Source organism: Vigna unguiculata, chromosome 11 (assembly GCF_037176805.1).
Source record: "Vigna unguiculata cultivar grain cowpea cultivar isolate G323 ecotype 2 chromosome 11, ASM3717680v1, whole genome shotgun sequence".
Classification (NCBI taxonomy): Eukaryota; Viridiplantae; Streptophyta; class Magnoliopsida; order Fabales; family Fabaceae; genus Vigna; species Vigna unguiculata.
The window spans coordinates 25,257,583-25,284,901 of NC_140802.1; the positions used below are offsets into that span (position 1 = coordinate 25,257,583).

The window sequence follows — 27,319 nt, forward strand, 5'->3', positions numbered from 1 at the left end:
GATAAACATTATGAAATCATAGGCCAAATGAACAGTACTAAAATTTTCATTCATTTAAGCTCAAATCCATATTACAACACATAAAATGAGTACGAGGAGTTTCCCCAACCTTCCTCTCACTCTTGAGCTATCCATGCTTCCAAGGGCAAAAATGAAGTGAAAATGAGTGATTTTAGGGGGGATTTCGGGTCTTCTGCATGAAGTGTTGTGTTGCTATCAAAAACTAGTCTAAGAATGGTCCAAGAAACCTGCAACCTCCTTAGGAGGCTGCTGGGTCGTCCCCCCTATGCCACCACACCAAATCTACCTTAAAACCTACCCTACACTAAGCCACCTCTCACCAAATGAGCTCAAACTTCAAAGTGCAGACCCCTATTAGATTTTTGGGAATCCCAAGGCCCAAACCAGTCACATTTAGTGTCCTAAAGTGCTCTAAATGATTGGCTCTTGATTTTTCATCCAAATGGCAAAAGTTAACTCTAAGGTCAAACAAGCCACTTTTGAATACTTCTTGCTTTACTAAAGTGTAGCCCCCTCTCATGTTTGTGGCAATCCCAAGGCCCAAACCAGTCATATTTAGTGTCCTAAAGTGCTTCAAATGATTGGCTCTTGATTTGGGGTTCAAATGGCAAAAGTCAACTCTAAGGTCAAACATGCCACTTTTGCACACTTCTTGCTTTGCCACCAACTTGACCTTGCTGCTATGTGAACTTCTAGGCCTTCAAATCTTCAATTAAACCTTGCCTAAGGATAGAGGACCTGCAAATTGATCAAAAGCTGAAGTGGAAGGGTTAGCTTTATCTAAAAACTACTTGAACAACTAACCTAAAATGACCAAAAATATGAAAACTAAGACTTTTTCTCAATTGGCCCTAAACCTCAAATTGTGGTGTTTGATCACTTATAACAAGTGTAATTAAGCATTTATAATGATTCCATAAGGTCAAATCACTCAATTTTGAAAGATTTTGAAAATCTCAACCATAAAGTCAACTATGTCATGGTTTAAAGGTTAAATAAGCAAAATTTGACTCTTAACACTAGATTTGACTAACCTAAGACCCTAGGACTCAAAATATGATGCAACCACACTCAAATGATGTTTAAAAGTACTCTACAAACACTAATTCTATGAAACTGCGAAAATGGCCAAAAGTGAGGAATCTGACTTAATATGCTCAAATTAGCTATTCTAGAATGGAAAAATGAACACTTTGATTAATGAAAAATAACAAAATTCAAGACACATAAATCCCCGCAGGATAATGGATAACAAATGATTTAATACCCGTTTATAAACAAGTCGAGTACAAATATATACTACTGGTACCTACAGATATCCATTACTTGTCAAAAATTAAAAATTAATATTTTATTAGGTTAAATTTTATTAAAATTAAAATTTAATTTATATTTTATTAGGTTTAATTTAATTTAATTAAAATTTAATTTATATTTTATTTGATTTACTTTATATTTTTAAAATTTTGTTTAGATGAAATTATAAAAATTTATAATTTTTTTTAAATATTTGTTGTCCACGAATATCCGTGGAATTTAAATACTTGTGAATACTTTTTAAATAAGTATCCCATGAATAACAAAACAGATAATAAGTTGAATTTTCCCTAATCGAACCCCTCGTATCCCTGCCTATTACACAACGTATAAATCATCAAAGCAACATTGGTCCATCCTTTCTTTCCACTTGTACTGTAGGGGAACAAACAAAAGGCTTGTGTTTTATTCTTCAGTGACAATTTTGGGTTGCAGTAGTCTAGTCAATGTGGTATTTGCATCTCCTTAGCCCATTTTGTGAGGTGGAACATTCTCTCCAATCCAATCATATTGGACCATCTTCTTGCCGCTTTGGTGAACGCAAATCATTGGGCTTGGTACCCCATATCTCTACTACATTGTTGAAATGAATTCATGATTGATTTGGGAATTTCAAATACGGATAATACATTAATTTCTCTCCATTGAACAAGTGTTGATTTTTTTTTCTATTAATGTGAACATTTTGGAAAACTATTTAAATTAATTTTATTTTGTAGAAGAAAATATATGATTTAGTTTTTAATTTCCACTGAAGTATAGTATTTTATTTTATAATTGTATGATTTAAAATGATCTATGCGGTACAGTAAATATAAAATAATTTAGTCTGTAAAAATAAATATTTGAAATAATTTAAAATATAGAGATTAAATAAAATATTAGTACGTAGAAGTACTAACATTTGAATAAAATATATTGATTCTCGAAACACAATTGATACCGAGTGGTCATGTATTTGATTATGATTGAATTTTATATTTCATATATGTGTTCAATATTTCTTTGCTTATTAACGCAACATACTAAAAGAATGTACAACCTTCCATGCATAGCTTTAAAGGTAAATATGACTAAATCAAGCCAAATCATTTCAAGAATATTTGTGATCACTTTTCTTAGTACATATATGTTTCCACCAAGCAATGGTCATATATCTAAAGCCTACATATTGACTAAAAACTTAAAGTGCTCACTCACTAAAATCCTATATATTAAGAAAGCATACAAGAGAAATAGTTACAAGATTGGGAGTAAATTATTTTACTTAAAATTGTGAGAAATTTGTTTTCTTTATCTTATGAAGTTAATTTATGAAAATTTTATACCTTTTCCCTCAGAGTTATTGGTTGTGACCATCTTTACCTTGTGTTTGGATGAATGATTTCAACAATTCCAAAAAATTAAATACCTAATAATTAAATTATTTGTAATTGAACTATCTTCATTTCTTAAATAATTAGTTTTGATGAAGTAATTGAAATATATTAGATTTCAATTTTCTTATTTGGATAAAGAAATTTAATTTCTATTTTACGATAAATTAAACTCTACCTTTTAGTCCAACTTAACTTAGCTCAAACTCCAATTCAGTACGATTAAGTACGACCTTCGGTCGGACCGACTTGGTTGACCTATGGCTCGAGCTGACTCGGCTTGACTTGAGGCTTAGCACGACTCAGTTCAACCTTCAACCTAAGCCAACTAGTCTTGACGTTTGGCACCCGCTTATCGACATACTAGACCCACTCCTTGAGTCGACCCAACTTGACCTTCAGCGATGGCCGATCCAGCTCGAACTTCGTCCCGGGCCGACTCGGCTCAAAGCCATCTCGTCTCAACCTTCAACCTGAGTTGACTCAGGTCGACTTGGGGCCTAGCCCAACTCGACTCTATAAGACCCAGGAAAATAATTATAATTCTAATTGATGATTGGAGCGAGAAATATTAATTGAATTAATAAGTAAGGTCAAAAGCAGAGGTGAAATGTAGCATAGTTGGTTAAAGCTTTATCATGGGATTAGTGGTCATGGGTGCAAACCTTATGTGTGCATTTGAAACAATTACATTTTATTTTTTGTTCTTTTATAATTGCTTGAGAGTGTTTTTGTTTGTCTTGGGCATGAATGGTGTATATTAATAAGTTAGAATTTATTCGGCGTGGTTAGAATTTATTTGGTTTTGTTTTCTTGAATGCATGGAATGCGTAAATGCTATTGTAATGTTGTTATGTGTATTGAATGACAAGAAAAACGTGTTGGTTGGTGTGGTTTGGAGTGTTGCTTAAGTCTTAGGGTTGTATGTTCAAATCATGGCTAGAGAAAGAAGGTTGGAATTGTGTATATTTTTTTGGTAAATTCGTGATACACCTAGGAGTGACCGTTGAGTGGGAAAGGAAAGCTAAGGTGGTTTTGCTGTAGGAATTCTATGTAAGGGGAACTACACGATGCATCTATGTTTTTTTTTATGTGATTGCTTGGTCTTGGATATGAGAAGAACGGGTTCTATCTGGAGGGAAAAAATAGGAATTTGTGTTTGGTGGATGTGTATTAGGGGGTAAGGTTTCTCCATTGAAGGGTAATGGAAGCTTTATTCTTTTTTTGTTTGAATTGTGATGGGGTACGGTGTTATGTGGTATTCTTTTTACTTGTGAATATGTCAATTTGATGGGTTAAGGGACAACTTTAAGAAGATGAACTTTTGTACCACTTAAGTGCATTAATTCATGATGTAAATTGGATTACTTTTTTATCGTCTTGAAATTTTGAGATAAAGTGGTGTAGGCAATGATTATAATTGGTTCATTATTTTTTTCTCTCTTGAAATTGTGATTTTTAGCGATAGAGAGGGAGGTCATAAGGAGGTATGTTTGTTGGAATAGTTATAATTTTGGCGTGCTGGTATCAGTTGCCCTCAAGGTATGAGGAATTACTTGAAGCATGTTGGTTTATATGTTTTGGATGATTGAAATGCGTATATTATATAGGTGGATTTGTATAATATAAGAACATAGTAACAGAACCACACATACTGAAACAACTATGGAAACAATTATCGTCGGCATGTTCTTCTTGCGTTCTGGAAGGACATAAAAGATAAAAAAATGCAAGTGAAAAGAAAAAGTTGCAATTGAAACGAAAGACAAAGTTTATGGTGCTTACCAAATTCGGAAGTGTAAGATCCGCTAAATTTAATTAATTAAATAAATAATTAATTAATAAATGTGGGTAGTGGGAGCCTTTATGACATTTAATTCTAACATGTGTGATATGGAAAAGTACTAGTTCAAATGGTTGAGAAGGCTTGATTATGTGAGATGACTTGGGTTCAAGTCTTTATGTATGCCACTTATGTGCTATTTAATTTATAATTATTTTTAATAATGTGCTGGATCATGATGAGTGATAATATAATTATAGAATTATATGAATTATCATGAAACATGAATTGGTTAAATGGTTGTGCATTGAATTGGTTTATTTATGTTTATGAATGAGTTATAGCATGATTGTGTATGCTCTTTCACTGGCTCGATTTAATGATTTTTGGGGGTTCTAGTTGAGTTTGATCGGGGAAAACAATATCCTTAAACGTTAATTGATCATTGAATGTTCGCAGACTTCGAATTGCATGGAGTTGGAGGATAAAATTGATGAAATTGTTATGAATTCTATTTTAGGGTTCGAATCTTTGGGCTTGAATGTCACAAGGATAATTGTTTTTTAAATTGCTTTGGAAAATGATAATGAATGCATTTAGGCTGCGAATTATTATAATCATAAGCGAGATCGTGTGTGAATTGATGGAAATCCACAAGCAAGGGAAAACTGGGAAGAGTTGGGGTTTTGCAGGTGTAAGAATTGTTGGAAAAATCTCCAGATTTCTATGCACTGCCTGGTGGCACTTGCATACCCGCCAGACGACAAGTGCAGATCAGGGATCGTTGTAGCTGAGTTGGCTGCGAGGGGAAATCTAGTGAGGGGTCAATGGGTGGTACGTAAAAGCAAAATCGAGATCTGTTGGTTATATTATTAGGAAGAATGATGGATTAATGAAAGGAGATGAGAATTAAGGAATGGATTAGGAATCTGCATTGTAATATTATTGTGGTTGAAGTATAAAATGTCGTAGTGGTTGGCATAGATTCACCATAAGCATAGTTAGCCGGGTTGGGCGTTGACTTAAAGTAATTTGACCAATTGGTATTTATATGAACGTAGAGTATGTTGAATGATAAGGTAGGGGAATATGGTTGTGGTGTTGTCATGGATGAAATATTTAGGATCCTATCAAGAAACGATAAGTGTGAACGCATTAGGATTTTCTATATGACCACATTTAGAGAATGAATTCACATGTGAGATGCTATGATGGCTGAAAACATTGTAGATAGCAATACACTAGTTAGGGGTACTCTGGAATGGGGGCAAGTGAGAGTGGCTTGTGCAAAGTGTGCCTAAACTTGAACTAAAACCAATACTGCACAAGTACTGGTGTGGCGCGTGGCGGTGGTGATTGACCCGCCAAGCGACAACATAGAAACAGTGGGCTCTGGATCAGAGTGGCGCCTGACGGTGAGGATGGTTCCGCTAGGCGGAGTTTGTAGGTCAGTGGGTCTTTAGGCGTGTGGTGCCTGGTGGTACGTGTCCCCAGCCAAGCGGTTTGGAAGCGCAATTCGCTTGGCAGCTTGGGAGCAAGGCCAGGCGATAATGCAGATGCCAGACTTGCATTTTGTTGCTTTGGATGTTTGTGATCTACAAGGCTTTGGTGATATCTCGAAGGTTGGCTTGCTGGTGTTCCTTGAGTTGTGGCTCAGAATGTATTTCTCAAGTTATGGCTCGGGATAAGGGTTAAGCATGTGGCATTCCTTGGGTTGTGGCTCAAAATGACATCTCTTGAGTTGTGGCTCGGAATGGCGGATGAACACGAGGAACTCTTGAGTTGTGGCTCGGGTTGGCGAGTGTTGTCAGTGTGAGTGTGCACATTGTGGCGTGTACGAATTGTCCAGTTAGATTACCCTCCTCAGTATCAAGTTGACGAATTTCGTAGTCTTGGGACGTTACAAATGCTTATTCATATTGGGAATTCCACCTGGCGTTACAGAGTGTGGTCCGTAGCATGGTTTCCCGCACGTGCTCTATTAGTTGTGGTTGGTAGGTATGGCAGCAAGACACCTTGAGGTACTCATTAAGAGACGTAGAACACAGTCAACATAGTGGTGGCCATTTGGCATGAAATGAAAGGATGAAATTCCTTTGGTTTATTTATATTGGTATATAAATGTTTTATGTATATGATTTGTTTGATATTAGCTCACCCTATCTGCTTGTGTTTGGCGATGATCGTGTACGCGGTACACGGGAGCAGATGATGTTGCAGGAGGATTTGGTGAGGCACAGAGCCAGAGCGGGGCTAGCTTGGGAGATTTTCTATAGAGTTGTTTTATTATGGATTTTACAGATTTGTAATCTTTTGTTTATGAACATGGATTTATTTTACAATTGAGTTTATAAGTTGAATTTTTAGATACTTTATAAATGTGATAAAGTTTTAAATTTCTTGTGTTTTTGGGAAATGCAGTTTCATTAATTGACTTTTATTTACTATTTCTTTATTTTTTTATTTAAATCTGTAATATCTTGTCGAGATGTTACAGGAAGCAGACATCCTTATGTATATATCTTGATCATTGGTTTGAATCTGTTTCAAGGAAATGAGATCCTGAAACCACAAATACTCTGCTAGGTTTATTTATACCTATTTTTTATCAGAAGATTTCCACTATCCATGAGCATTGCTAGTGGTTCTGTGCTTGTGAGAGTTGATGTACCAAACAACAAATCCGTTTTGGGTGAGAATAATATCTTTAGTGTTAAGATTCCCGAGGAATCATTCATTGGGTTGGCTCTACCCAAACAACTGTATGAATTGGGATATTCTTGTATTAAATGCTACGGAATTTCTTCCTATACCTCCAAGATTTCTTTTGCACCACCAAATATTACATTGAAGCACCCCCTAAATATTTTTTAAATTTCAAAAATGCCCTTTGACCATTTGACCAAAGCATGCAGATTTCACTTTCAAATTTACTTTCGGATGTTAACATCTGACGAAGATTTTGAACTTCCAAATGTCAAAAAATATATATATCTATATATAACCGAAAGTCAACAATAAATATATATATATATATATATATATATATATATATATATATATATATATATATATATATATATATATATATATATATATATATATATATATATATATATATATATATATATATATATATATATATATACACACACCGAAAGTCGACTTTTTTTTCTGTTTTTTTAATTTAAAGTTTAATAACATTTACTTTATTTATTTTTATAATATATTATATAAATAAAATTATATATAAAAATAAATATGTGTATATAATTTCAGATTTATTTTATTTTTGAAATATATTAAAAAATATTAGATATTGTAAAATGTATAAATTTAAAAATAAATTAGTTTAAGAAATAAATAATAAATAAATAAAATCTAAATAAAAAATAATTAAAGTTAAAAGAATTAATCTTTAAGTTAAAAAACTTTGAAATAGAATAAATATATTTTTTAATGTAAAGTTTAATTATTATTTTTATTTAATTTATTTCTTCATTTTAAGAATTTTCTTTTATATTTTGTTATATTTATTATTAACTTTTAATTTAATCTTTTTTAATGTAGTCTATAAAAAAAATAAAGTAATAAATATATCTATATCTATATATATATATATATATATGTATAATCTTTTTTATTATTATTTTTAAATTGTTTTATTGTTAATTCCTTATTTTAAACATATAATGATATTTTATTTTGTTTATTAAAATTTTTAAAAATAAAATAAAATATTAAATCTAATATTTTGAAATAAAATAAAATGGAAAAAATTAATTTTTTAATAAAATTATAAAAAAATGTATATACAAATATAACTATATATTAATATTATATTGTATTTGTAAAATATGTAGTAAAAAAGTAAAATATTAAAATATATATAAACTTAAGAAATAACGGTAAAAAAATTGAACATAATTAATATATAAAATATAAAAGAATTAAGAAAAATAATATATATATATATATATATATATATAAATATTAATTTTGTTTGAAGTTAAAATTTAGTATTCTTTTCTAAATTTTATTTATTTTTTAATACATTATATTAAATCAAATTTATTTTAAAATTTTAAAATAAATATAACGAAAGATAACAAAAAATTTAAATTAAGAAATAAATTAAATTAAAACAATAGTTAAACTTTAAATTAAAAGAAATATTTATTCTGTTTCAGATTTTTTTAATTTTTTTAAAGTTTAATTTTTTTAACTTTAATTGTTTTTTATTTAGTTTATTATTCTTTTACTTATTTTTTACACTTTTTAAAGTAATTTAGTTTTGAATTTATATATTTTACAATTTTAAATATTTTTTAATATAGATTTAAAAAGTAAAATTAAATCTTTATTTATTTATTTATATATATATATATATATATATATATATATATATATATTTATATCAAATTTTGTTTTTAGAGGATGTATTAAAAAATAAATAAAATTAAAATTAATTAATATATTAATTTTATTTATTTTATTGATATTATTATAATTATTTTATTTATATATTTCATGTGTATATTATTTTATATTTTATTTGAATTTATTAATTTTGTTTAAAATTTAAATATTTAATTTTAAACAAATTTTTTTAAACTTTTTCAATTATATATTTTTTTATTTTTAAATTTAAATTTATTTTTATGTAATTAATTAAAAATTTAATAAAAGAAAAAAAATTAAAAAATCATATTTAAAATAACATATAAATAATGAAATTTAAAATTAAAAAAACGAATATATATATATATATATATATATATTTGTATTTTTTTTTTTGGGTGTGGTGTCTACGAATTTTTTTAAATAATTCAAAGGTTTTACAGGAATTTAAAGAAATTTTGGAGGTGCAGAAAGAAACTAAGTTCAAATTTTTCTTCTTTTGAAACCAAAGTCTCTCTATCGTTCACCAATTGGGGCTCGTTGATAGAATCATCTGCTATTGAAATTTTGAGAAAGGGTACAAGTATGCATGCAAATAAAACCATGAAAGCACGAATATAATTGTCACAACTTTTCTTGTACTTCGCGTTTACGTACATTGTTTTAAATAAAATTTTAATTCTGTTGATGTAAATACTTTATAAAATGAAAAAGGTTTTATTAAAAATAATCAATCCAATTAATTAATTAGAATTAATTAAAAATAAAAGCCACCTTCCGTACATGTGGAATATGTCATATTTCTTACTATGATATATTTTTCTTTTTCCTCATATAGGCATTTAAGAATATTTTCAACACCCAAATTTATCAAAATGACTAAATATTTAATAAAGTAAAATGAATTTTTAATAATAATAATAATAATTTTTTATTTAGTTATTTTTATTATTTCCTAGACAACTTTTAAAGATATAATATAAACTAACTAAAAGATTTTTAAAATAGAAAAATAAACTAAATAGAAAATAGAAAAAGATAAGAAAAATAATTTTTATAATGAAACAAGTTTTTTAAAGATTACATAAAAACATAAAAATAATTTTATGATTAAGAATAAGAATAAGAAAAAGATTTTTATAATAATAATAATAATAATAATAATAATAATAAAAATTGAAAATAGAAAAAATAGTTTTTAAATAATAAAAATAGATTTATAAAATAAATTTGAATTTATAAAAAAGAATGAACACAAAAATAACCAAATTTAACGGTTATATAACCTATAAAAAATATATCAGGTTAATATATATATATATATATATATATATATATATATATATATATATATATATATAAATATAAAATAAATTAATAAAAATAAAAAATAAAAAATATACATAGTTTCTACTAAAGAAAGAAATAAAATTAAAATTATAAAAAGTAAGAAAAATATTTTCCTAGGCACCTCGCAGCAACCACCCCTAGCTGCAACCCTTCCCATCGTCCATATCCCCCTTTTCACTACACCACTACTTTTCCTACTCTCATCCACCATCCCATTCCACCACACCCGTTACCACTCCAACCACCCAGATGTCGTCACCCTTTCAATGACGTTATCACCAACACACCCCTCCCCGCCTAGTAGGAACCGTTCACACTGGACCACTATACGGGAGAAACCGACCCCGATGAGCACATCAAAATATACATCACCCATGTCGCCCTCTATACGTCCCACGATACCGTTTTCTATAAAGCTTTTCCTACCACCCTCAAAGGCCCTGCCCTTGACTGGTTCACTACCCTCCCCCTATACTCCATTGACTGTTTTGACACACTCTCCCACATGTTTTCTACACACTTCGTCGGCAACCGCCCGCATCAGGCCACACCCCTATCCCTCCTCAGCGTCAGACAAGAACGAGAAGAGACGTTGCGCGTCTTCATAGATTGTTTCAGCAAAGCCGCCCTTCGCACCCCCAACCTCACGCAAGAAATGATCTTGCAGTGTATGGCTCTCACCCTCAAACACGGACCATTCGCTAATAATGTCTACCTCCACCCCCCGGCCTTCATGCATGAACTTAAGCTATGTGCCGCGGATTACATCTACATGGAAGATATGCAGAACCTCGACACCAAGTTCTGCAATGACTACACCTCCATCAACCGCCAGCCCAGATAAACAACCTCGATGACTTGACCCTAGGCTTAGAGCGCCTAGATAACCACGCTTCACCAGATACGCTCCGCTAAGCATCCCCAACTCTCAACTTCTCGACGAAGCCCTCCATGCTGATCTGATCCCACCACCTCGCAAAACCTCCAACCCCCCAATGCCGACATGATCAAATATTGTCGGTACCACAAAAATAATGGACACACTATAGACGAATGCAAAGCGCTCCAGGATAAAATCAAAGAATTGGTTTGCGCCGGCCATTTCTGCCGCTTTGTCCGCAAGGATGGACTCCATATCCATCCCGGTCCGATAACCGACACCTCCCTCACAGTACACGCCACGATAATCGGCCAAATCAACCCAACCGCCAAGAACCACAACCAGCCCGCACTTACGTCAACCCAGCTGATCCTCCCCTACGCGGCACAATCAACACCATCTTAGGGGGTATTGCCAGTGGTGGCTCCACCTCATCAGCCAAAAAGAAACACCTACCTCACCTCTAATTCATCAACCACATAACCCACTCTCACCACAAACGCCGCATGCCACCCATCACCGTCATTGACGACAATTTCCATGGCGTCGACCTCTAGCAGGATGACCTCATGGTCATCACTGTAGAACTAGAAAACTACGCGGTAAAAAAGTTGCTTATCGACCAAGGCAGTTCCGTTGACATCCTTTACTAGACAACTTACTAGAAACTCCAACTTCCACTCACTGCCATGGTTCCCTATGATGAACCTATCTGCCAGTTCTTCGAAGAGAAGGTCTCAACTCGTGGATATATAGACCCCCACACTGTTTTCCGGGAAGCATCTCAAACCAAAATAATCCTCATCCGCTTTCTTGTCATAGACGCACCCACCTCATACAACGTCCTCCTCAGCCGACCATCCCTCAACACTCTAGGAGCCGTCGTCTCCACACCCTACCTAGCCATTAAAATTCCCTTCCTCATCAGGTGACATCCTTACCATTCATGACGACCAACGACTCGCACGAGAGTACTATATGGCAAGCCTACGTCCTCAGCTACCAATCCTCCAAACCAACATTGAATGCCCACCCGGCTCTGGCATAGCTTTATCTGATGAAGACCTAGACCCTAGAGTAGGACACGACGCACACATCGAGCCAGTTGAAGACACTGTAAGTCTAGAGCTCTCTAACGGTCGCACTCTCAAAATGGGCACTAACCTCCAACAAGAACAACGCGATATCTTGACACCCACCCTTATTGCCAACATCGACCTCTTCTCCTGGTCAGCCGCAGACTTACTTGATGTTGACCCTCAGGTAGTAGTTCATAAACTTTCCATCTACAAAGAAGCCAGGTACGTCTCGTAGAAGAAGCGAAAGTTGGGAGACGAACATCGGTTGGCAGCAAAAATCAAGGCCGAAAGTTACTTAACGCTGGCATCATCAAGGAAGCCCATTATACCACCTGGCTATCTAACGTGGTCCTAGTCAAAAAAGCTAATGGGAAATGGCGAATGTGCGTCGATTATACAGACCTTAACAAAGCCTACCTCAGAGATGCCTACCCCTTACCTAACATCGACCGGCTAGTAGACGGTATAACCGTTAACAAGGTTCTTAGCTTTTTAGACGCATACTCCGGGTACAACAAAATTTCAATGGCAACAACCGACATGAACAAGATCGCATTCATCATTGATGATGCCAACTATTTTTACGAGGTCATGCCTTTTGGCCTCAAGAACGCAGGCGCTACCTACCAAAGGTTAATGGATAAAGTGTTCAGTCGCTTGATGGGCAAGTGTGTCAAAGTATACGTCGACAACATGGTTGCTAAATCACCTAGCCACCTGCAACATGCACAAGACTTATCCATAGTATTTTCCGCGCTACGACAATATAACCTCAGACTTAACCATGAAAAGTGCGTCTTCGACGTCGACCGTGGCAAATTCTTAGGCTTCATGCTCACACAACGCGGCATTGAAGCAAACCCTAAAAAGTGCACTGCCATCATCGAAATGTGAAGCCCAAACAATGTCAAAGAGGTTCAACGCCTGATAGGCCGCTGCCATATCCAGATTCCTCCCGAAGCTAGCCGAACAAACCTAACCCATCATCCAGCTACTTAAAAAATCTACGAAGTTCTCTTAGAACGACGAATGTGAAAAAGTTTTTCAAAACCTTAAAACCACCCTCACATCCCCACTTATCCTCCATAAACCGGATATCCACCAACCACTCCTAGTATACATCACTGCAACATATCACACGGTCAACACCGCCCTGGTCCAAGAATTTGCTGGATTCCAACACCAGTGTACTTCGTCAGCCGAACTTTGCAAGATCTAGATACCAGGTACCAAATGGTGGAAAAACTAGCACTCTCCCTTGTACATGCAGCGAGACGCCTATGCCCCTACTTCCAAAACCACAACATTATTGTCAAGACTGATTACCCCATCCAAAAAATCCTCTAAAAACCTGACCTCGTTGGACGAATGTTGTCCTGGGCCGTCGAGCTCTCTGAATTCAACATCCGCTACGAACCTAACGGCCCCATCAAAGCCCAGTGCCTACTAGACTTCGTCAATGACGTTCAACATACCCTTGAGGAGGACCAATGGACGCTTTATGTAGACGGTTCCTCAAATCTAAAGGGTGCATTGTCCTCAAAGGCCCCAATGATATCCTCATTGAAAAATCTCTCCACTTCGCCTTCAAAAATTCCAATAATCAAGCCAAATACGAAGCCATCCTTGCAGGCCTATCCCTCGCACGCGAAGTCGGCGTCAAAACACTTATATGCAAGACTGATTCCAAGTTCACTGTAGGCCATCTTAACAATAAATTCCAAATAAAAGATGTCACTTACTTACAATACTACCACCTAGTCCGCAATGTCATACAGTCTACCTTTGACCGAGTATATGTCCAGCACATCCTTAGGAGTGAAAATGTTAGAGCCGATATCCTATCTAAACAGGCAAGCACTAAGCTAAAGAGCAAGCATAAGTCCCTACTACAATAGACATTATCTGCACCATCCATAACAAACATCTGCCTCAACCTAGACCGCACTGAAAACTGGACAACCCCATACATCAAATACCTCAAAACCGGCAACCCCCCAACCAATACTGACAAAGCCTAGCTGGCTAAAGTCGCAAGGTAGACGATGATAGGTGACAAACTATACAAGCGAGGGTACGGTCAACCACTACTCAAATGTGTTACGATGGAACAAGCCCAATACATAATGAAGGAACTCCATGAAGGCATATGCAGATACCATTCAGGTGCACGAACCATGACCAACAGAATACTCAAGGCCGACTACTTTTGGCCAACCATGGAGGCTGACTACGAGACCTTTGTCAAAAAGTGCATACCGTGTCAGAAACATGGTAACCTCATCCATCAGAAGCAAGAACAACTGCATTTCATACTCTCTCCATGGTCATTTGCGAAATGGGGAATGGACATCCTCGACCCTTCACCTTGGGAAAAGGACAAGTAAAATTCTTCATTATAGGCATTGACTTCTTTACCAAGTTGATAGAAGCCAAATCGTTGGCCACCATCACAGCGCAACAAGTCCAGCAATTCGTCTAGAAAGATATCATATGTCGCTATGGCGTGCCGCACACTATCATAACCGACAATGGCCAACAATTTATAGATAAGGAGCTCGCTAAATTTTACATCGGCCACGAAATCAAACACATCACCAGTTTCGTAGAGCATCCACAGACCAATGGTCAAGCTGAAGCTACCAACAAAGTCTTTCTAGTCGAATTACGAAAACATTTAGACAGTGCCAAAGGCCGATGTCCAGAAGATTTGTTAGAAGTATTGTGGCCCTACAGATGCACCCCTGAGTCTGCTACAAATGAATCCCCCTTCAGCTTAGTATACGACACGAAAGCAATGATACCGATTGAAATTGGTGAACCTTCCCTGTGCCACCATGTATATAATCCATACCATAACTAACAAAATATGTGTACCCACCTCAACCTATTGTCAGAATTAAGAGACAAAGCTCAAATTCGTAACATGGCGGTTAAATAAAGGGCGACCAGGAGATACAACGCAAACCTATGCCCACAATCATTGGTTAAAGGGGACCTAGTGTGGAGAATGACCAACAATGCAAGAAAGAAGGATGGCCAATTCTCCGTCAATTGGGATGGACCATACTGAATATGTGACGATGCAGGAGGAGGCACCTATAAATTTGAACAACTGTCGGGAGAAGAGATACCGAACACGTGGAATGTATCTCATCTAATATTCTATTTTAGTTAGACTAATCAATGTACCAAACACTTGTAACCCTGGGTGTACTCTTTTTTCTTACTTGGCATTTTTCCGTACGAAGGGTTTTGGCCGGGGAGTTTTTAACGAGGCACCCCAAAATTCATAAATAAAACAGAGGGTTCTTTAACGTACACTACATTCTTCATCTGTTTTAATTATTTAAGTTCCCCACCACTTACCACAAGTAAACGGACTGGGTTGAAAACCCTTCACCTGTGTTATTTATTTAAGTTCCCCACCACTTACCATAAGTAAGCAACCTGGGTCGAACACCCTTCATCTAATTTAATTATCTAAGTTCCCCACCACTTACCACAAGTAAGCGGCCTGGGTCGAACACCCTTTATCTGTGTTAATTATTTAAGTTCCCCACCACTTACCATAAGTAAGTGGCCTGGGTCAAACACCCTTCATCTGTTTTTATTATTTAAGTTCCCCACCACTTACCACAAGTAAGCGGCCTAGGTCGAACATCCTTCATCTGTGTTAATTATTTAAGTTCCCCACCACTTACAACAAGTAAGCGGCCTAGGTCGAACACCCTTCATATGTGTTAATTATTTAAGTTCCCCACCACTTACCATAAGTAAGCGACCTAGGTCAAACACCATTCATATGTTTTAATTATCTAAGTTCCTCACCACTTACCATAAGTAAGTGGTCTAGGTCGAACATTGTTTATCTGTATCCAGCGAACAACAAAAATATCAAGAACATTAATCATAATAACAAGAAAGTAAAATAGTGTACGAGTTATTACAAACTTAGGCTTAAAGTCAAATTGAAAGCGCAAAAGCAATAATCCTAAGCTGCTCCGTCAGTAGCATCCCCCACGACCACGACTACATCAACATTCGTATCTGGCGCCTTCGTAGTCTTATCTGCCTCTTCCTCAGGACTACTGCCAGCCTCACTCACGAGCTCACCATCCACAACATCTTTGTTGACATCGAATCTGGCATTAGACACGTTAATATCCTTGTAAAAGAAGGCCACTTACCGCAAACCCTTCTGAAAACCATTGATGTGCTCTTGAATGGTACAACCTTTAAGGTCTTCCAGCTACAACTCCAGGCCACCATTTTTCTCCTTAAGCTCGTCATAATCGGCCTCAAGGTCCACTATCCTCCCCTTCAGTTTTTTCTCCAACTCCAATCATCGCAACTTCCACGTTCCTAACCTCTTTTTCTCCTCCAACCATTCTTCCTCTACTTTCTTCTAGGCAGCCTTCTCCTTAGCATGTTTGTCAGCCTGAACCTTCAGCTCCTCCGTCAACTCCTCCACCCTAGACCGACTACCTTTCTTCATCTGTCTCTGATATAGAGAACCCACTCTGTGTCTCAAGATCAACGCTCTCCCCTTCAGTTTTTTCTCCAACTCCAAGCATCGCACCTTCCACGTTCCTAACCTCTTTTTCTCCTCCAACCATTCTTTCTTTGCTTTCTTTTAGGCAACCTTCTCCTTAGCATGTTTGTCAGCCTGAACCTTCGACTCCTCCGTCAACTCCTCCACCCTAGATCGATTACCTTCCTTTAACTCTCTCTGATATAGAGAACCCACTCTACATCTCAAGATCAACGCTTTGCTGCCAAACTCAACCATAATCTTGACCAAAGCATTCGACTCCATACTGTCAATAGAATTAACCAGAGATTCAGGCAAGTAACTCTCAATATCGCGTCGAACAACAGTTTCTGGTAACTCGATAAGTCCAGTCTCGGGTCCCCTAGCACTAGATGAGGATCCCGGCCCCAACAGGGCAACCCTAACTTTCTTCACTTCCTTACCCCCGCCAAGCCTAGCAGGCAACTCCGCTTTCCTCTTAAAACCCCCATGCACATGCACTTCCACAAGAGGTTCTTACATGTTGGGAACTTTAGTGTTCCCAGCAGCCCTAGCCTTCGTCGTCTTCTCCTTGCAGAGAGCTTGAAAAGAGATTCAAATTTTTCTTCCCGATTTGTGCCATATGACCTACAACAACAACGAATACTGATTAGTTAACTCAAACACAATATAGCACTTAAAAATTCAAAAAGACACCTTCTATATCAACAATTGGATGAATCGAATTATAAACCCTAACTAAGTCCTTAGTGGGTAGCCTATCATTAAACTTCATTAGTGTCTCCACCACCTCCCTATCCGCCAACGACAATCTCTCCTTCTTCATATCCTTATACCACCAAGGGTTGTCGGTCCAACTAAAAGGGAACTTAGTGTTCCCATCATCGTTATAAAAGTACGACTGCCCAAGTTCCTTCACCACCACCTTGAAGAAACCGTCTTTAAAATGCTTGAATGATTGAGTGAACACTTCCAGCCTGCTTATACTTGGCAGGCTTATCAATGATAACTATGTTGTCGGATTCTTGGGCCTCGTATCATAGAAATATAAAAATGATTACGGGGATGGCTGTAAATACAACGATCGACAAAGAACCCCGAAAGCTTGCAAATACGCCCAACTGTTTGGATGCAGCTGGGTAGGGGTAACATTTAGTAAACGTAGTACCCCATGGTAAAATCATCAAAGGGCAGCCTCACGTGCAACTATGAAAAGTGGCACATATACATGTAGAAGAATCCCTCGACAACACTTTCCCTCTCTAAAGCCACTATGTCACGACTTATGTTCCTCTCTAAGATAGGTATGCAGTTGAGCCATGACTTAAGCAACCTAGACCATCTGAACAAGGAATGTTGGGCCCACACGTCTTCAGCAACCCATTCATACCCGACCTTGGCTGGCCAGTTGCTCTCTGCTATTTCCTCTAGGGGTCTTCCCTTACCTCAATGACTGTCTCCATCGGAATCCTCCCCGCACCTACCATTTGGCCAACACTCACAACATCAAACCGACTACTCCCATCTCCCCAAGATCGCTCACTCCCACTACCCGAAGAAGATAATGACACACTATCAATACCACTAGACATAGCTTTTTGACAGTAAGATGACGACAAATACAAAGAACTTATCGGACAGATCTCACACACACAAATAACTACTCTCAGATTTCTTGCAAATGAACCAACGTAAACAAATTTTCAACAACAAATGTATTTATAATCAACAATCTGAATCGCTACAACTTTTCTCGCTAAAAGCATCAGTCACATGAAGCATCACAATGAACGCAAAACGTCACAACACTTAAAATGGCGGCGCAAACCTCTCTAATTGGACCTCTGACATCTGGCACCCCCTCAACTACCATCACCCTTTATGATCTAGCCTTAACACTGTTCATAACACTTAAAGGTTGGGGGACTGGTGTACTGCACCTAGGCGGATCAAGGCAGTTACTCACACACTTTCAAGCCTTTGACACTATAACGACAAAGGCTAGGGGACTAGTGTACTACACCTAGGCGGACCAAGGAGACCACACGGCTAAGGACGTCCATACATAACCTCTTTTAATTACTAAGTACACAACCAGTCAAGCATAAACACATAGCGGCCCAAACCATATACACTGGTAGATAGCATGTGCAAACCGGGAAGGAGCCAACTCGAGAGGGCAAGGATTGAGGGAAGGTGATATTTGTGTCTTTAACATTCCTTATTTGTTTCCGCAGGAACATTTTTGTACACAAATAATGATTATGTTTTGATAGTTTATAAAATAAAATAGCAATAAAATTACATATTGAAATTAAATGTTAATGGATTTGAACACAAGGACTACAATTATGAATATTAGTAATAACATTAGTGATGAGATCCTTTAAGGTATATATATATATATATATATATATATATATATATATATATATATATATATAGATATATATAACTATTATTTTTAGAAATTTTTGTAAAGTTAAAGCTAAAATAAAAAATAAAAAATAAAACATAAAGTAGAATTCATTTAATCATTTTCAATAACTTTTGGTATGCATATTGGAAAAAATATACTTATGTTTGAATTTTATTTGCAGCATAATAAATAATATTCCAATAGCATAAAATATTTTAAAAAGCATATCGTTAGTGTTTTTTTGCATCTTCTTCCTTTGAGATCTTGTAAGCAGCTCCCTACTCTCTCATTGCAAAATAAAGCAAGTATCTAATATAGATCACATTTGATAATTTTTACCCTCAGAAAATTGAAAATTACATTATAAAATAGATATGAATTCACAGAATAATTAAAAGTGGAAAACAAGAAATACCCAAAAGGCCAAAGTAATATGAAAATAAGACCTAGATATCATAATATGATAATCATATGCTGTCAATTAAAGACGCCAATTTCCATAAAATTAATCACATAATATGCTATCATATGAACATGACGTAGACATTATACTTTACTTGCACACTTATACTAGAATTACTACATAAACTTCACATAACAGTTGAATAAATGAAATATGGAACCGATAATCATTAATAAATCAACCTCAATAATAGGGTAAAAAAAGATTAATTATTTGGAAATATTTACACATTCCTCCTTTAGCAGGCTCTAGGGTCACTGTTCTTCCAAGGAACTCAGGGTTCCCTCTTTGGTCAATAGAGCCTAAAAGGGAAAACCTACATAAGAACAAATTTGATTTCATAGAAGGGTGTTAGTCATTTGGAGTGGTGTTGTATGTGATGAGGCATGAACATGGTGTGAGTATTTGTTATCTCAGTTTTTGATTTTAAGCTAATTTTTCTTTCCAGAAACATTCAACACACCCTAAAACTTTCACTATTTTCAGTTCCAAGTCTTGAGTCAGGAACTCCGAATTTATTTTCACTATTTTCTATACAGTTGAATACATGGATTGAAGATAAATACCTCGCAATCTCTTCCTCAGATGCAGCCCAAAATAATTTACTTTGGCTTTCTTGTGTGCAATTGCTATATATCTGTAACATGTTCTCATTGGTTATTATGACTAGAACATGCAAAAAGAGAAGTTTATGAGGTAGTTTCTTTCACTTGCACCATCGCTCCAGAAAGCACTGGAGATGAAGCAGTAAGGTCCTGAAACAAATTTCATAATATCAATTCTCACAATTGGAAAAATTACTAATGTAATGTAAAATAAAATTAGGTACTCTTAAAAATAATCTTGTTATATGACACTTAATACCAACAATTTAAGCAATGGAATCCAAATGATAGGCCTTAGAAAATAGGTCAAACCTATTTTATTTCGTATAAAAGGAAGAATGTGTAATCATATCATAGAAAACTTAAAACTGCCAAATACTAATATTATCATGTTATATCAGACACTCACAGTACCTCATGCACTACATTCTTGAAAGTCACTAATTGCACCCATTTAGGCTTCCTTAAATTTTCAGACCATTATGACATTCCATCTCACATTTGTTAGGTTGAGAACAATTACATTTAAGCCTATGTTACTACACCAAGAAAAGGGGGTTTATCATATGGGAACTCAGAAAATTTTTATTGTCAAGACATCATATATTTAAATATGGACAAATTATCCTTTAATATTTCACCCTGAAACCGACTCTTCCCAACACAACAATAGTAACCATGTTTAAGATAATAATAAACAGGAAATACAAATCTACAATTTAATTATCAGGGCAAAACAATAACTACCCAAAAGACAGAATAAAAATTCACAATATTACTCTTTCAAATGCATTAAAACCCTCTGATTCTACACCAATAATCCTAGGACTGAAAATTTCCCAAAATTTTAGTGAAAAACTTATTGGGTATCATAGGACCTGTACTTAGCTTTTGATTTACTTTGTTAGCCAAACACTTCATTTTCAGATTTAGGGTTTTCAATTTTGGGTTTTTAATTTTTAATGAGTTACATTTTTGTTGTAATCATTTTAATAGAAAAATTGTAAACTAGGTTGTAAATTTGTGATTCAACGTTAACTTGAATACATGTTTTAGCACGTTTTAGCACCCGTGAATGAAGAGGAGAGAAATAGATCTTTGTGTACTTGAGGAGAGAAATTAGTGAATGTGTTTGGTACCTTGTTGGGGGAAATTGTTCTAGAGCGTGTGAGAAGTTGAGAGGAAAAATAAAGTTAGAGAAGAGGACATAAGGGAAAAGATGGGTTATTACCTTTGCACAATCGATATTACCACGAGTTAGGATTTGTGGGCTTGCACTCCAACACGAGTTAGGGTTCAATCTCTACGAGAACAAGATTCTTCGATCAACTTATGAGGGACAAGTATGAGAAGCAAATGAAAGTTTGAATTTGGATAGGAATTGGAAGGTCGAATATGGGAGGCGAGATTATAGTGAAACCCCGTGAGCATTGCGCATGAGAAGGAAAATAAATATGTAAATTACCCTAATTTTTTGTTTTGCGGCAACGTTCCATACGCGTTCAAAGACTAGATAATTAACTTAATCTTACCTACGGAAAAATTCCGTACATAATGCGTACGTAAGGATCCTAATCAATAGGTAACATCCGTATATACACTTTAAATTACGTACGAATTTTAATCCGTAAATAATAATCGATAGATAATTCATAAATTTCTTGTAGTGATACTTCTTGGAGGGGGAAAGCCACAAAATAGAATTTTAAGAAGATAAGAGAGGTACACTTGCAAATATTGTCTGGATTTTGAAAAAAAAAATCAAACAGAATGAGAGTTCTGGGAGAGCTGAAAAAAGAAGGGAGCAAAAGAAAAGGAGTGCTCTTGGTGCAAATCTTATGCGTTGATATTGTGAATAGGAAGCAAAAGCTTGGGTGATTTGAAGGTCCTATTCTTTTAGATAAAAGTGTGCAAAAATCCATATAGGTTTTTTCTTCTATATTTAGTTGTGATATTTATTTTTAAATCATAGCACAAAACATATTGATTGTTTTTTTTCTTTATTTCTTTCTTTTCCTTCTTTTACACTAAAGCTTGAACTCATCATGGCACCGTATATACATGTTCTAGCTTTCATTGCTTTTATGAAATTATATCTTAATGTGGGTTTGTTATGTCAAAAGAAATGGTATGTTGTGTAATATACGAAATTTGGGATGAGTTTTATAGCCATTAATATTAGATGAAAGTTACAAATGTGTGTTGGCATAAAAGGTGTCAAACAAACATAAACCTTATATGTATATATAAATCTTTGCATTTGAAAGCTTCTTTTGGTATGTTAATTTATTAACCAAAAGCTTTTATACTTTTTCCTTAATTTCTTTCGTTGGAATGCAAATGTTGATTTTAATGGCTACTATAATATACTGCTTCGATGTTTCAACATAACACATAAGATGCACAATAAACATGAATATTGAAATGAAGAATTTTGAGTAATAAATAGTCTATGTATCAACCTTTTGAGTTTGGTGATATTCTTTTCTAGAAGGGATATATATCTTACAAAAATTATCAATAATTTCTTTTGTTTTTTTATATATATTACATAACATTAATTATCATGTTGAGTCTCGGATTTGCTTGATAATTAAAATCTTTCAAAATCATCTCATTGATTATTAAGGGGAGTCTTAGACTTTTTTGATAATTAACATCTTTCAAAATATTTTCATCGATTATCATGTTGAGTCTCAAACTATTTTCATACCACCAATTATCATATTGAGTCTCAGACTTGCTTGATAATCATTATTTTCATAACTTTAATTATCTTGTCGAGTCCCGAACTCACTTAATAATCATTTTTTCATAACTCTAATTATAATGTCGAGTCCTAGACTAGCTTGATAATAATTTTTTCATATCTTTAATTATCATGTCGAGTCTCGGATTTGCTTGATAATCATTATTTTCATAAATTTGATTAAAATGTTGAGTCCCCAACTCTCTTGATAATCATTTTTTCATATTAATTATCATGTCGAGTCTAGGACTTTCTTGATAATCAAGATTTTTAATAACATTGATTATTATGTAGAGTCTCAGACTCGCTTGATAATCATAATTTTCATGACATTAATTATCATGTCGAGTCTCGATCTTGCTTGATGATCAAAATTTTCATAACATTAATTATCATGTCGAGTCCGGAACTCGCTTGATAATCATTATTTTCATAGCTTTAATTATCATATTGGGTTCTCGACTCACTTAATAGTCATAATTTTCATAACATTAATTATCATGTCAAGCCTCATGAAAGGTTAGTTTTCCTTGTTCTCAAAAGCTATTCTCATGGGGGCCTTAATAAGGCTTTGCATTACTATCATACATCTTTTCTTTGTTCCACGTTTTGATGTGTTTAATTTGGTTTGGGTTGTTCAAAGCTAGTATTAGATGGTTGATATGCCTTGTTATATGCATTTGGTTAAAGTTTTGTCAATAAAGCTAGTGGGACCCGTGTTGCACTATTGCCTATTTCCTTGCCCATTTACTTGTCAATAATTATTTATGTGAAGTTGACATGCGTTTTAATACTTTTCTACTTGAATGTGGGCACCTTTTTGTAAGGGAAATATAAAATTGGTTCATATAATGAAATTTGAAGCTAAGTCCTTCTGAGTTTCTTTTCTATGTAGCACCGTTGCCTTTTTTAATCTTGAGTTGACTTTAGGAGGGGCGTGTGCATGCGTGTTGCAGTTGTTGGAATTTATATTTGCATCATGGCCATTTATATTACTAATCCACAACATTCTATGCGTGTGCATTATAGTATTTGTTGCATGTGTTCTTATGTTAAGCGAATCTTTCATAATGATTTTAGTTGTTCTTTTATTATGGGTTTTAGACTCCCATGATAAGTTAAACTTTTCAAAATCATTCTTGTTAGCACATGGCCGAGTAGTACTCGGCCCAATGAGAAGAAAACTGGTCGGGATCATCCCGGCCCAGATGAGGACGTCCCCATGTGATGGCCCAACCGCGAGGACTTGGTTCCAGTGCAGCGCTGGCAGCCCAGTAAGCGCAGCGGCCGTGTACTTCCCTTCCTCGTGGCCGAGTACACCCCGGCCTAAGGGGCAGTAGGCTGAACACGCGTTACAGAGGGGCATCATGCCATCAAACCTCAAGAAAGGAAGGATTTGATATTGGAAAAGTACAGACGGCCAAGAAAGGAAGGAGTTGATATTGGAAAAATACAGACGGCCAAGAAAGGAAGGAGTTGATATTGGAAAAGTACAGACGGCCAAGAAAGGAAGGAGTTGATATGTACAGATGAACAAACTCTGGAATGGAAAGAGCCGACCTTTATTAAAAGCACAAAAGAAAAATTCCTGCCAATAAGGAAAGAGCCGATGCGTGCAACCTCAATCGAAAAGGAAGGAATCGATCCTCAAATACAAACGGCCCGCAAATATTAATAACAGGTCCATTAAGAAGTTAGTATAAATTAAGGCCTAGTGAACAGGTAAAGGTACACTTTTCTGATTAACCTACTACTACTCATATCAATCACTCTCTAACTTGAGCGTCGGAGTGCCTGCAGGTACCCCCACCCTCGGAGTGCAGACGACTGGGAGGCTCAGGAGGAGTCCAGGAAGGAGCAGGAGGAGGTTCGACACAGAGGGTACTTGAGACCGTCTGGTTCCGCACCTAAATAGTATCGATCAGGTACAATTGGCGCCCACCGTGGGGCCAGACAATTCTCAAGTAGGATGGTGTCGACAAGAGCAGCAGTCGATCATAATTCAGTAGCAGCAGAGATGCAACGAGAGATGAATCGCCAGTTGGAAGAGTTAAGGCGCAAGAACCAGGAAGAGTTGAATGCCCTAAGAGAGGAGAACCAACGGATGCGAGCGCAAATTGAGCAGAATCCCCCCCACAGTGAGGAATCCCGCAGCAATGAAGAGGGAGGGGATGGTACCGGACGAGACGAGTCCCGAGCACAAACCGCCACCAACCAAACAGAAGCAAGGCCTAGAGCAGCCAGACGCCACCCTTTCGTGGACGGGATCATGGAAGCAGAACTTCCCGCGCGCTGGAAGGGGTTAACTATGAGCCAGTACGATGGCACTACTGATCCAGAGGAGCACGTGGACGTTTTCACCACCCAGGCAGGGTTGTATACCTCGGACGACGCAATCCTCTGTCGTGTTTTCCCAACATCCCTAAAAGGGCCTGCACTCAATTGGTTCACACGGTTGCCGCCCAACTCTATCGACTGCTTCGATACGTTGGCCACCCGTTTCGGCATACAGTTTGCCACTAGTAAGCCACACCACCTTACTTCTCTGGCACTGGTAAATATACGACAGGAAAAAGGAGAGTCTCTGCGGGAGTTTATGGAACGATTTGGAAAGATATCCTTGAATATCTCTAATTTGAATCCTGAGGTCGCCATGCACCACCTCATCACAGCACTAAAACCTGGCCCTTTTGTTGACAGTCTATGCAAGAAGCCCGTGAGCAATCTAGACGAACTTCGGACCAGGGCCACAAAATTCATGCAGATGGAGGAATTGAAAGAGTTTCGCAATACAACTCGATCGGACGCACAGGAGAAAAGGCACCATGATAGGGAGCGAGCGTTAGCACCCCGATCCGGCCACAGGTTCAAAGACTCTAGGCAGCCGAAATACAACAGGTACACACCACTCGTGTCCAACAGGGCAAGAATTCTGGAAGAAGCACTGAACACCGATTTGATAACAGCCCCTCGAAGGGCCCCGACTCCCCCGAACGCCGATACCACCAAGCATTGTCGGTATCACCGAAATTATGGGCACACAACAGAGGAATGCTTTACCTTGAAAGACAAAATCGAGGAACTGATACAGGCAGGACACCTAAGAAGATTCGTAAAACGGGAAGGCGGGGGATTCTCCTCAAGGGGAGAACGAGAAAAACGCTACGAGGAGCGACCACGAAGGACGTCAGAGTACCGAGATAGGGAAGGAGATAGCACCCGCAGAGGGGCCGAACCCAAGAAAGATGAGGAGCGGGATACGAGAGAAAGGCCACCAAGAGGAGTAATCAATTACATTTCCGGAGGTTTCGCGGGAGGTGGAGCCACTACGTCTGCAAGAAAGAAGTATGTGCGAGCAATCCAGAGTGTTAACGCTGTGACAGTATGTCCCAGACGGCACATGCCACCCATCACGTTCCGAGACGACGATTTCCAAGCGATCGACCCCCAGCATGACGACCCAATGGTGATATCAGTAGAGATCGAGGACTTCGCGGTCAGGAAAACCCTGGTGGACCCAGGTAGTTCGGTGGACATCCTATATTGGGGCATTCTCAGGAAACTGAAAATTCTAGAAGAAGAGATCCAGCAATACTCAGAGCCGATCGTGGGCTTCGCAGGGGAGCGAGTGAGTACGAAAGGCTACGTCGACTTATTCACCAAGTTCGGAACAGGAATGGTAACACGAACGGTAAAAATCCGGTACCTTATTGTTGATGCTCACACCTCTTATAATATTTTGCTAGGGAGACCCTCGTTGAATACGCTTGGTGCAGTAGTCTCCACATATCACTTGGCCATGAAGTTTCCATCCGCCTCAGGAGACATAATCACAGTGCATGTAGACCAACCAACTGCTCGCAGGTGTTACACGGACAGTCTGAGAGAAAGACCCGAGTCTCCTCCTAGGCGAGCAGTGAATAACATTGAGAAGGTCCCAGGGGAAGCAGAAGTAGACCTGGATCCTCGGGTCAACAGCGAGGAGAGGGTGGAACCAATCGAAAGCACAGAGGAATTCCATTTCGATGAACAGCGATACATCCATGTAAGCAGGACACTTGTAAAGACCCCCGAGATGCGGGAAGTGTTACAGAGGAACGTTGATTTGTTCGCCTGGAGTGCGGCCGACATGCCAGGCATCGACCCAAGAGTAGCCAGTCACAAATTGTCTATTTTTCGGGAAGCTCGGCCCGTTGCACAGAAGAGAAGAAAAATGGGTGGAGAAAAAAGGGAAACAGCCAGAGCAGAGGTACAGAAGTTAATTTCAGCAGGCTTCATCAAGGAGGCCACCTATACGACCTGGTTAGCCAACGTAGTGTTGGTAAAAAAGGCAAATGGGAAA

At 36.8% G+C, this 27,319-nt stretch overlaps 1 long non-coding RNA gene across 1 annotated transcript; it reads right to left on the minus strand.

The window, feature by feature from the left end:
• Positions 1-19,655: 19,655 nt before the first annotated feature.
• On the minus strand, positions 19,656-21,699 carry LOC114168300 (uncharacterized). Its single transcript, XR_003600658.2, has 3 exons — positions 21,460-21,699; positions 20,190-20,378; positions 19,656-19,939 (listed from the first exon to the last, which is right to left on the minus strand). It is a non-coding gene; the product is annotated as an uncharacterized LOC114168300 (long non-coding RNA).
• Positions 21,700-27,319: the final 5,620 nt, after the last annotated feature.